The 13,021-nt window shown below is 41.7% G+C and overlaps 1 protein-coding gene and 1 non-coding gene across 11 annotated transcripts in view; both read left to right on the top strand.

Annotated features, from left to right (window-relative positions):
* The window catches only part of DIP2A (disco interacting protein 2 homolog A), a 111,976-nt gene that overhangs the window by 55,133 nt on the left and 43,822 nt on the right, over positions 1-13,021 (top strand). The gene's annotated exons all lie outside the window — the stretch shown is intronic.
* On the top strand, positions 11,861-11,965 carry LOC115833181. Its single transcript, XR_004028628.1, has one exon. It is a non-coding gene; the product is annotated as a U6 spliceosomal RNA (small nuclear RNA).

The raw sequence follows: 13,021 nt of genomic DNA on the forward strand, positions 1-13,021 counted from the left end.
ATGAGTATCTGACTCAGTATCATTTATTGAAAAGGCAATCCTTTCCCCAAAGTACTGCAGTGTTACTTTGTTATATAGTGGGTGAAAAATGTACTTGTGGGTCTGTTTCTGGGCTCCTGTTGCGGGGGGGTGGTGTTGTCAGTCTGTTGTCTCTCCACCCTCTGAGTCACTGTAGCATTAGGAGTCCTCTTGCTCTGTGATGGTTCTTCAAGATTCCCTTGGTTCTTCCTGGCTCTTTGTATTTCCAAGTAAACTTTAGAATTAACTTGTCAATTTCCATAAAAATTACTACTGGGATATTGATTGGCATTGCATTGAATTTCTAGTTCAATTTGAATAGAATTAATGTTTTATAGGTTGAGAGCATCCCGAATATGAAAATCCAAAATCCAGAATGCTCTAAAATCTGAAACTGCTTGAAGCTGACATGATGCTCCAAGAAAATGCTCGTTGGAGCACTTTGGATTTCTGATTTTTGGACTTGTGATGCGATGCTCAACTGGGAAATAAATATAATGCAAATATTCCAAAATCTAAAAAAAATTGAAATCCCAAACACCTCTAATCTCAAGCATTTCAGATAAGGGTTACTCAACCTGTATTACAATTATGGGATCTTCCAGCTTATGATTGTGGAATATTTTCCCCTTTTTAAAGGCCTGCTTCAATTTCTGTCAGTAATGTTTTTATACTTTGGAATACAGAAGTCTTGAGCACCTTTTATTAGATTTATTCCTATTACAAGTGCTGTAATTTTTAATTTTCTCTACTGATTTGTTGCTTATATATAGAATTGCAATCTATATTATCATTATTTTAAAATGATGACTTTGTGCCGGGCGCGGTGGCTCACGCCTGTAATCCCAGCACTTTGGGAGGCTGAGGCGGGTGGATCATGAGGTCAGGAGATTGAGACTTTCCTGGCTAACACGGTGAAACCCCGTCTCTACTAAAAAAAAATACAAAAATTAGCCGGCGTGGTGGTGGGCTCCTGTAGTGCCAGCTACTTGGGAGGCTGAGGCAGGAGAATGGTGTGAACCCGGGAGGCAGAGCTTGCAGTGAGCTGAGATCGCGCCACTGCACTCCAGCCTGGGCGACAGCGCGAGACTCCATCTCAAAAAAAAAAAAAAAAAAATGATGACTTTGTATCCGGTTGTCTCACTGAGTTAACTTAATTAGTTCTTTGTTTAATCATAATTAGTAGTTTGTCTATATATCTTTTGTATTACCTGTCTACAAAAATCACATTATTGGTGAATAATGATAGTGTTATTTTGTCCTTTCCAATACTTACACTTTTATTCTTTTTTTTTTTTGCTTTTTTGCACAAGCTAGAACCTCCAGTACAGTGTGAAATAGAACAATGTTGAAGAGTGGGCATTCTTGCCTGTTTTTCCATCTGAGGAAAAGCCTGTGGTAATTAAGTATGATGTGTTCTGTAGTTTTGTTTGCTTGTTTGTTGGTAGAAACTCTGTCAGATTAAGAAGGTTCCCTTCTCCTTGTTTGTTAAAAGTTGTTGTCATGAGTTGGGATTGAATTTTGTCAAATGCTTTTTCTGCTGCTAGCAAGATGATCATATGGTTTTCCTCCTTCATTAATTTGGTGAATTATTTTGATTAATTTTCTAATGTAAAGCAGCCCTTCATTTGTAGAATAAATCTCACTTGGCCATGATATCTTAACCTTTTAAATATACACCCAGATTTAATTTGCCAATAAGTTGTTTAGGATTTTTACGTCTGTTTTCATTAGAAAAGTTGATCTGTAATTCTTTAAGAAAGGAGCTCATTGCCAGCCTTTGATGAGTATGACTAGCTCACAACCTCAACTGTTAAACCAGCGTTCAAATCTAGGTCATGCTACTGGCAGGGCAGTCCCTGGCCAGTGGCCAAGTAAGGCAGTGGGACAAGGGCCTAGTTTCTGTTAGCATGGACTTTCCTTAAAAACAGCATTGGGCTTGTGGAGACTGTCAGTTTTACATTGTGGCTTGACAGCTCCTCCTGCCCAATCTTGCTACCTGTCTTCCTGTCACAGATTTTTATTCTCTAGTAATCCTTTTGCATGCCTGAGCCTGTCTCAGCGTCTGCTTTGTGAAGAACCTAGCCTGTGACACACTTCCTCTTTTTTTTTTTTTTTAATTCTCCTTGGCTTGTAGTTTAAGTCTGCATTTATTTACAAAGTGTAAGATATTACTACCATTGTGTGTATCTATTTTTTTGAGACAAGGTTGTGCTCGGTCACCCAGGCTGGAGTGCAGGGGCGTGATCTTGGCTCACTGCAAGCTCTGTCCCCCAGGCTCAGGTGATCCTCCCACCTCAGCCTCCCTTGTATCTGGGACCACAGGCACACACCATCATGCTCGGCTACTTTTTTGTATTTTTAGTATAGTCGAGGTCTCGCCATGTGGCCTGGGCTGGTCTCAAACTCCTGAGCTCAAGCAGTCTGCCTGCCTCCCTCCCAAAATGTTGGGATTACAGGCGTGAGCTCCCATGCCTGGCCCATTGTTTTTTGTTTGTTTGTTGTTTTAATCAGTCATACATCTTTATTCTTTCATCAGTCATACATTTTAATTCTTTCTTTTACTATATACATTCATTCCTGAGATTCTGTATTTTCCCGGGTAATCATTTCCTTCTGGCCTGTAGAACTTCCTGTATGTTCATTATACTGTAGGTTTGCTGGCAACTTCATTTTTGAAGGTTATATTTTGTGGTTATTTATCTTCTTTCAGCAGTGCAAAGATATTGTTACAGGCTTTTGAGAAGATGCCAGACCATTGTTGCTCTGTTGACAGTAATGTGTATGGCTGCTTAAAAAGTGTTCTTTTTCTTTGAATTGCAGCCATCTTACTATGGCATATTTAGAGGTGATGTTCTTTGAAAATTTCCTGTGATGTTCTTTGAAATTTTCAAGATGTCCACAGGGCTTCTGGAATCTGTAGAATGGTGTCTTTTATCTGTTTGAGAAAAATTACAGCCATCTTCTCTTACTATATTGCTTCTTCCTCATTTTTGTTCTTCTCTCCTTCTGGGACTCTAGTTACACTTATACTTTTTCCCTGAGTCCTACGTGTTTAATGTTCTTTTTTATATTTTGCATTCTTTCTTATATATACTTCAATTTGGATATTTTCTATTTTCCTTTATTCAAATTCTTTAATCTTGTCTTCTGAAATTTCTAATCTGCTGTGAAATCCTGATGAGTTCCTTATTTTAGATACTGCCTTTTCAGTTTAGAATTTTCATTTCTCTATTATAGTTACTATTCTAATACTCTGGAAAAATTTCTCATTATTCCATACATTTTCCTAATCTTTGCTTCTGCTGCCTTGAATACACACATTAATTATTGTAAATGAAAGTCTTTGTTAGCTAACACCAATATCTGGATCACCTTTGGGTCTGTTCCTCTTGTCTGTGTTTTCTCTCTCTCTCTCTTTTTTTTTTTTTTTTTTTGAGACAGAGTCTTGCTCTGTTGCCCACGCTGGAGTGCAGTGGTGATCACAACTCACTGCAGTCTTGACTTCTTGGGCTCAAGCAATCCTCCCACCACAGGCTCCTAAGTAGCTGGGACTACAGGTGCACAGCACTATGCCCAGCTAATTTTTTCTTTCTTTTTTTCTTTTTTTTTTAATAGAGATGGGGTTTCAATATGTTGTCCAGGCTGGTCTTGAACTCCTGGGCTCAAGTGACCTGCCTGCCTCAGCCTGCCTAAGTGCTGGATTACAGGCGTGAGCCACCATGCCTGGCCTTTTTGATTGAATATTGTATGTTGTGTATAAAAACATGATGGCGGGTCCAGACAATGTCATCTTCCTTAAGAGAAACCCCTTTCCCCTCCAAGTAGAGTAGTGGCTGGCTGGTCACTGCAGTCCAGTCATGCCTGGCCCAGCCGGCCTTTGCTCTCCTCTGGCTCTCCTGGGCTTTCTGCCAGTGCCTGGTATGTGCATGCTTCTCTTTCCTCTGATGGTTTCCCAGCCGGGGTGTTGGTCTCCTCGTGGCTTCTTAACAACCCCATTCTGCTTTTCAGAGGTTTCCCGCATGAGCTCTTGGTCTCCTGCTGCACACAGCCAGAGGATTCAGTACATGTCCCGCAGGAGGTGGCTGTGCTCTCGAGACTCCTAGCCTCTGCCAGAAGCTCTGCAGGTTTCTTCATGTCTTGCTGGGACTGCTCCAGGTGGATACTTAGCCCCCTGTGGGGGCTGGAATCACTGAACACGGACAGCGTAAAGACAGCTGCAGCTTAGCTCACTTTCTGGAGGGTTTTCCCTCTCTGGAATCTTAACTCCTCTAGTTGTCTTTGCTGAGCAGCAACTTGCTGCTTCCAAAAGATTATTTCTGCATTTTATTCAGTTTTTAAACTCATCTTAGGCAGGAGTGCTGGTCTGCCACCGGTACCCTCTCCTACTCGGAAGCAGAGTCTTCTACCATTGTGCTTTTAAAATTCATTCATGTTATTGCGTGTAGCTGTAGTTCATTTATTTCTGTTGAGGAATGAATATTCCAGAATTTACTTAAGCATTATACTGTTGGTGGAATACATGGGCTGTATCCAGTTTTAGCTACTAGAAACAGTGCTCCCAGGAAGATTCTGGTGTGTGCCACCTGGTACCTAAGCATATGTTTCTGAAGGTTGGGTACGTAGGAGTGGAAGTACTAGGTCTGGGGTTATGGGCACCTTCACATTGATGAGATGGCACCACAGTTCTCCAGTTCACCCCCGTGCCCCATCAGTGTGGGTGGGCCTTGCCTGCTCCCCATCATTATCAGCACTTGGTATTGTCAGGCTTATGAATTTTAGCTACTCTTGTGAGAATATGGTGGTATTTCATTGTGGTTTTAATGTGCATTTTACTGATAACTAAATAGATTGAGATCTTTCCTGTCATTTTAACTTTCTCTTTTGTTAAGTACCCCTTGAATCTTTTACACATTTTTTCTTTAGTGAAAGGCTGGGTGCGGTGGCTTACACCTATACTCCCAGTACTTTGGGAGGCTGAGATGGGTGAATCACTTGAGGCTAGGAGTTTGAGACCAGCCTGGCCAACATGGCGAAAGCCTGTCTCTACTAAAAATACAAAAATCAGCCAGGTGTGGTGGCATGCGCCTGTAGTCCCAGCTACTCGGGAGGCTGAGGCATGAGAATCGCTTGAACCCAGGAGGTGGAGGTTACAGTGAGCCAAGATTGCACCGCTGCACTCCAGCCTAAGTGACAGAGCAAGACCCTGTCTCAAAAAATATATATAAATAAAGTGAAAACAAGTTTATTAAGAAAGCAAAGGAATAAAAGAGGCTACTCCATAGGCAGACCAGCAGCTTGGGCTGCTGGACTAAGGATACTTAGAGTTATTTCTTGACTATATGCTAAACAAGGGGTCGATTATTAATAAATTTTCTGGGAAAGGGGTGGGCAGTTTCTGGAACTGAGGGTTCCTCCCATTTTAGACCATCTAGGATAACTTCCTGACGTTGCCATGGCTTCTGTAAACTGTCATGGCACTGGTGGGAGTGTCTTTTAGCATGCCAATCATTATAAATGGTGTATAATGAGCAAGCAGTGAGTTCAACCAGAGGTCACTTACATTGCCATCTTCATTTGCGGGGACTTGGCCAGCTTCCTCACTGCACATGCTGTTTTATCAGTAAGGTCTTTATGACCTGTATCTTGTGCCAACCTCCTATCTCATCCTGTGACTTAGAATGCCTAACTTACTGGGGGTGCAGCCCAGCAGATCTCAGCCTTATTTTACCTCGCCCCTATTCAAGATGGAGTTGCTCTGGTTTAAACGCCTCTGACATATTTCCCCTCTCTGTTTTATAAGAGAAGCCTTAATTCTAAAGGTTGTAGAGGGACAAAGATTCATCTTCTATAACTTCTTCAGGCTGAACAGGAGTGATGACATTCCTGCCTAACTATTAGGGTCTTTTATATTTGAGAAAGAAAGGAGCTAAGTCAGAAAGCATCAGTATGGTGAGGGCCATTCATAACTCCAAGAAAATTTGATATCTGGAAGATTAATAAGTGTTCAGTTTAAGAAAACATTGAGTAAGCTTATCCTGCATTCCTGTACAGAGTACAACAGCAGTATATTCCACAACAGTAAAACAAAACAAGTAAAATTATCCCAAGTAAGTTAAATAAGGATTTTCATGAACTGGGTAACTGTTGGAACTAAGATGATATGGGATTGCTAGCTGATTCCAATGTGCCCAGAATTAGAATATTGATCTAGATTTTTTTTTTTTTTTGAGACGGAGTCTTGCTCTGTCGCCCAGGCTGGAGTGCAGTGGCGCGATCTCGGCTTACTGCAAGCGCTGCCTCCAAGGTTCATGCCATTCTCCTGCCTCAGCCTCCCGAGTAGCTGGGACTACAGGCGCCCGCCACCACGCCCGGCTAATGTTTTGTATTTTTAGTAGAGATGGGGTTTCACCATGTTAGCCAGGACGGTCTCGATCTCCTGACCTTGTGATCCGCCCGTCTCGGCCTCCTAAAGTGCTGGGATTACAGGCGTGAGCCACCGCACCCGGCCTGATCCAGATTTTTACATTACCCATCTCTCTTGTTTCTCTCTACTTTACTCAATTGTTAAAAGCTGTAAATAGCTCAAAAGAAAAGTTTTCTTGGCTCTGAAAAACAAAACAAAGGATCAGCAACAATTTAAGCAAAAAGTCAAAACAAGTTACTTCTGTCTTCTATTAGTTCTATTAGTCCTATTAGTTCAGCTCATGCAGTTAACTCCTGTTCGATATTCATGAACATTTTGGCTCTCCATGAGAGTCCTGAAAGTTTTTCCTCCATTCTAATGTCACAATCTCCAAAGTTATCAGAAACCTGCATTCAAAAACGCTGTTAGAGTTCTCTAGTTGATTATAAAACCACCTTCTAAAGAGGACCAAAACAAGACAATTTTGTATGGATGACAGAACGCCTTAGGGCAGCCTCTACAAAAGCCACAATTGACTAGGAATTTTGATTACATCTGTGACATGGAACAATTTAACTTACCAATTATACTTATTAATAACATGTACTGTCATATCAGAGTTATAGAAGTTTCACACGATTTTGGAACACAAACCAGTAACATATTTATACAAATACAGCCCAAAGAAAGCCAAGCATCATTTTATATCTGACAACGCTTCCTGTGTGATTTTTTATACCAAATAAGCTGAATATGTCATTTTTTGGACTTGAGAGGACCTAATATCTAGAAGATTAATTAGGTCAGGAAAAGGCAGAATTTAGAGTATGATGTTGGAAAGTTTGTCAAATATTAAAGGTTTAAATGCTTGATATTACAAAATAGAATCCCAGGTCACCATAAGTCATTCATTTACCCAAAATGATAACTCAAAAAATTTTAAAAGGCAAAATCCTTTACTCATTAATAGAAGGAAGACTTAGCTTCCCAAGTAATCTGTCTCCTTTCTTTCCCTTCTTTTTCCTATAGTTTATTCAGAAGGCAAAGAAAAATCTTTGTTTTCTTTTCTTTTTTTTTTTCCTGAGACGGAGTCTCGGGCGCGATCTCGGCTCACTGCAACCTCCGCCTCCCGGGTTCAAGCAATTCTTCTGCCCAGCCTCCTGAGTAGCTGGGACTACAGGTGTGCACCACCACGCCTGGCTAATTTTTGTAATTTTAGTAGAGACCGAGTTTCACCATGTTGGCCAGGCTTATCTCAAACTCCTGACTTCAAGTGATCTGCCTGCCCTGGCCTCCCAAATTGCTGGGATTAAAGGCATGAGCCATTACACCCAGCCATCTTTCATTATTTTTTTAATATAAAAATCCTGCTCAAGGGAGAAAGCAAAATTTCACCGTTGCATTAGCGCATTATTGTTGTCAAACCCAATTCTTAATAAAACCTGGTAGACAAATCTTTTCAACCATAAGGTAAGATTCTCATAAACCTTTTATAACCCTTTACAATTTTTGTTAAAGAGCAGATTCATGCTTCAAGAAAACTGTTGTGCTTTTATTCCAGTATTCAATTTATGGAAAAACTGAATAATACCCCTTTAACTTGAGGCCAGTGTGTTCACATACAATTTCTTTTACAAGATTGATTTTTCACAAACCTTCCACAACTTGCTCAAACCTTCAGCATTATTCTATCTAACTTAAAATAATCCTTTAACCCTTTAATCTAGGCAAAAAAAAAAAAAAAAAAAAAATCCACATTCCCATGACTTCTTAAAATCTTTTTACCAAAAACACATTTCACACCTTGCAGGTAGAACTGCTTTTCCCATAGTCACAAGTACATGTTACATTGTTAACCAAAGAAGCAGTTTATGACCTTAAAGCATTTAGCAAACCTAATACCTGACCTGCCTAATTTAGACCAAATGCCTAAATTTTTGAAGATATTTTTATTTTACCAGTCTTTAAAACTGTCTTTATTTCCCAAAGGTTACTTAAGTCACATGAACTAAAAGGCATTACAGTTTTATTTTTTCTGACAAGATATTTGGTTTAAGCTCTTAGTATTTTTAAACCAATTAATCAAAGCTCTTTCATATATAAACATCACACACATAACATGTAAATAGACAGAAGATCCAGGAGATGTAAGATTTTCCATTTTCCAGTTTCTAAGTTTCTTAACTGGATTACTGGCTTCAGGGTGGAGCTCTTTGCTAAACAGGGCTAGGGAAACATGCAGTTTCTGGGGCCTTATTAGCAGCTGGAAAGCAAAGCAGATTCCAAAAATCAAAGGTCTCATTTCTATACCAGATACTGGATCCCCAAAAAAGGGGATCAGCCCATCCCCCATGGGAGTGTTATCTCTCAGTGGGGCTTGGGGACATTTCCATACCTCCTAGGTGGCCAAGAGCGTGCTTCTCTGATCTGAACATGCAAAGAGCTGTGTATTCCCCTACAACTGCCATTAGCTACCCACAAAGTATATTTCCTACCTAGTTGTTATACCAGAGCTCTCTCATCATGTGAAGTCAAAACCGTCAGATAACACAGTGCTGCAAAACAGAGCAGAGCCTTAGATTTTGAGATTTTAAATTTTAAATTCTTGGGGTTTTATGAGGAAAACAGAGGTTCTTCCCAAAATGGGGTCTGTGGCGCCTCCTCGGTTTCCCCCAAGGAGTCCCAGCCTGTTAGACCTTGAATATCTGCTTTTGAGCTGACCTTTAACCATAGTGCTCTTTTATTTTTTTAATTAATTAAAAAAAAATTTTTTTTTTGAGATGGAGTTTTGCTCTTGTTGCCCAGGCTGGAGTGTAATGGCGTGATCTCAGCTTACCGCAACCTCTGTCTCCCAGGTTCAAGCGATTCTCCTGCCTCAGCCTCCCGATTACAGGCATGCGCCACCATGCCCAGCTAATTTTGTATTTTTAGTAGAGACGGGGTTTCTCCATGTTGACCAGGCTGGTCTCAAACTCCTGACCTCAGGTGATCCACCCGCCTCGGCCTCCCAAAGTGCTGGGATTATAGGTGTGAGCCGTTGCGCCCAGCTTCTTATGTATTATTTTTTTTTTTTTGAGATGGAATCTCGCTCTGTCGCCTATGCTGGAGTGCAGTGGCATGATCTTGGCTCACTGCAACCTCCGCCTCCCAGGTTCAAGCAGTTCTCCTGCCTCAGCCTCCTGAGTAGCTAGGATTACAGGTGTGCGCCTGGCTAATTTTTTTTTTTTTTGTATTTTTAGTAGAGACGGGGTTTCACCATGTTGGCCAGGCTGGTCTTGAACCCCTGACCTTGTGATCCACCCGCCTCAGCCTCCCAAAGTGCTGGGATTACAGTGAGCCACTGCACCCGGCCCATAGTGCTTTTTTAAAAAAGTCCTTTTAAATCTCTTATTACCCAACTTCAGCCAGGCCTTATGGCTAATATTTCTGACTTTGGAACTTTACCAAAGGTAACCTCCCAGGTGAAAACAATAAACCTTAGCCAATAAGCTACAGTATTAGGCACTTGGACTATTCCCAGAAGAAGTCCAGAGCATCCAATTCTGAGCTTGCAAAGGCTTTTAACTGCTCGAGATAACCTTTAGAGCTAACTACGACATGAACCCTCAAATTCGTGTTCACTCGATGGTGGAAACCAAGAGAAAGTACCTCCATGTGGTTACAAGTCAACTCCCAAGGACATTTTTCAACATGTGGTCTCTAGGCAAGATGAAGGAGCAGTTGCCCTGAGTAACAGAAAAGATGGAAAAGAGAAAGGGAGAAAAGCATTGCCTGTGGCAGTGTGGGGAAGGTGAGGAGCTCAGGGAGGCCAGAGAAAGACCCAGCCATTGCAGCGACACTGAATCAAAAGTTCAGGCGGCCGCTTGTCAGTAATGAAGGGATCTTTTCCAGCAGTCCCATCAGCTCTGGAGTTTCCCCTTTTGGGGAGAAAAAATGCTCCCATGTTCCATGATCCTGTACATGCCTAACCTTGTCACCCAAAGCAGTCAGCAAAGAGTGCAAGGCAGATTAATCCAGAGAGAATAGTGGTTAGCATTTTGTAGTGCCAGATCCATTCGTGGCCAAGAGGGACTTTACTGAAGGGGGGCCTCTCTAACCCCTTATATCTTAGGAAGGACTCTAACCTTCCCAAGTTGGCCCTCGAGCCCAGGTTTGTTCAAGTGCCCTTGCCTTTTATTAAGAGGGGCCTTTAACCCACTCTGTCTTAGGAGAAACTCTGACTCCCCTCAGTTGGGACTCTAACCCAATTCCATCCTTTACCCTGGTAAATGCACCCACTTACCCACAGTCGGCCAATTGGTGCTTTGGTCTTATCTCCTTTGGGTCGGGGGTCTCCTCAGTATTATCCCTTTGGAATTCACCAGGAGGATGTTCCCAGAAAGGGATCCTATTCCAGACCCCAAGAGAGGCTTGTTGGACCTTGTGCAAGAAAGAATTCAGGGCAAGTCAGTATAGTAAAGTGAAAGCAAGTTTATTAAGAAAGCAAAGGAATAAAAGAATGGCCACTCCCTAGGCAGAGCAGCTGCACCTTTTCTAATATAGGATCATTTATAGGAATTTTTTGTATTATATTCTGGATACCAGCCCTTTGTCACTAATACTTTGCAAGAGTTCTCTCCCTCTTTGTGGCTGGCTTTCCACTAATGGTAGCTTAGTGAACAGAAGTTCTATCAATCACCTTCTTTTCTTTTATGATTTTTGCTTTTTTTTTTTTTTTTTTTTGAGACAGAGTCTCACTCTTTTGCACAGGCTGGAGTGCTGTCGCGTGATCTTGGCTTACCGAAGCCACTGCCTTCCAGATCAAGCGATTATTACCCATCAGCCTCCCAAGTAGCTGGGAGTACAGGCGTGCACCACCAGGCCCGGCTAATTTTTTGTATTTTCAGTAGAGTCAGGGTTTCACTGTGTTGACCAGGCTGGTCTCGAACTCCTGACCTCAGGTGATCCACCTGCCTTGGCCTCCCAAAGTGCTGGGATTACAGGTGTGAGCCACCATGCCTGGCCTGATTTTTGCTTTTTGTGTTCTCTTTGAGTACTGTTTCCCTTGGCTGAGATCAAAACATTATTCCATTAATTTGGGAAAATGCTGTTGTTTTGCTGTTCACATTTAGGTCTGTCATTCACCTGGAATGTGTTTTTGTGAATGGTGTGGGACTGGGTTCCCGGGCTCGTTTCTAAAGAAAGATAACCAACTGTCCCGTTCTTGTTTAAGGAGGAGACAGCGCTTGCCCCACTCCTCTGTGGTGGCACGTGGATCATCAGTTGAGTTGTCCACACATGGGTGGATCTGTTTTGCTGTTCTCTGTTTTATTTCATTGATTTATTTTCTATCTTTGTGCCTATACCACACTCTCTTAATTGCCATAGTTTTATAATAAGTCTTGACATCTGTAGAGAAAGCCTGCCATCTTGTTTTCTTCTTCGAAAGTATCTTACATGCTCACTTTGGCAGCACATACACTAAAACTGGAATGATGTAGAGAAGATGAGCATGGTACCTGTGCAAGGATGACACGCATTTGTGAAGTGTTCCATATTAAAAAAAACAAAAGAGTGTCTTAGCAATTCTTACCCTGTGCATTTCAGGATCCATTTTAGAATGAGCTTATCAGGTGTCACAGTATACCTACTGAGATTATTAGCATTACTTTGAATGAGTCTAAAGAGAATTAACACCTTTGCATTATTATTATTATTATTATTTATTATCATTATTATTATTTTGAGATGGAGTTTCGCTCTTGTTGCCCAGGCTGGAGTGCAATGGCACGATCTCAGCTCACTGCAACCTCCGCCTCCTGGGTTCAAGTGATTCTTCTGCCTTAGTCTCCTGAGTAGCTGGGATTACAGGCGCCTGCCACCACACCCGGCTAATTTTTTTTATTTTTAGTAGAGATGGGGTTTCACCATGTTGGCCAGGCTGGTCTCGAACTCCAGACCTCAGGTGATCCACCTGCCTCGGCCTCCCAAAGTCTAGGATTACAAGCGTGAGCCACCGCACCCGGCCACCTTTGCATTATTGAGTCTTCCAGCCCTTGGACATCTGTCCCTCCATTCAAATATTTTTTACTTTATCTCAGTAATGTATGATTTTCTGTGGGGAGATTTTGCATATTTCTTGTGACAGTCTCAAGTACTTAGTGTGTGTGTATTTTAATCTTGTGGTGGATACTTTCATCAAAAATCTTCATTTACTTTTTTTTTTTTTTTTTTTTTGAGACAGAGTTTTGCTTTGTTGTCCAGGCTGGAGTGCAGTGGCAGGATCTTGGCTCACTGCAACCTCCGCCTCCTGGATTCAAGCAATTCTCATGCCTCAGCCTCCTGAGTAGCTGGGATTACAAGTGCCTGCCTCCACGCCCACCTGATTTTTTGTATTTTAGTAGAGACAGGGTTTTACCATCTCACCCAGGCTGGTCTTGAACTCCTGAGCTTAGGCAATCTGCCCGTCTCAGCCTCCCAAAGTGCTAGGATTACAGGTGTGAGCCACTGCTCCCGGCCTGTTTACTCTGTATTGCTAGTATGTAGAAATCAAATGGTGTTTGTATGTTGATATATTTGGCAGCCTTGCTAAATTCAGTTACAAAAGATTCATAAGCT

This window comes from Nomascus leucogenys, chromosome 25, assembly GCF_006542625.1.
Source record: "Nomascus leucogenys isolate Asia chromosome 25, Asia_NLE_v1, whole genome shotgun sequence".
In the NCBI taxonomy this organism is placed as follows: Eukaryota; Metazoa; Chordata; class Mammalia; order Primates; family Hylobatidae; genus Nomascus; species Nomascus leucogenys.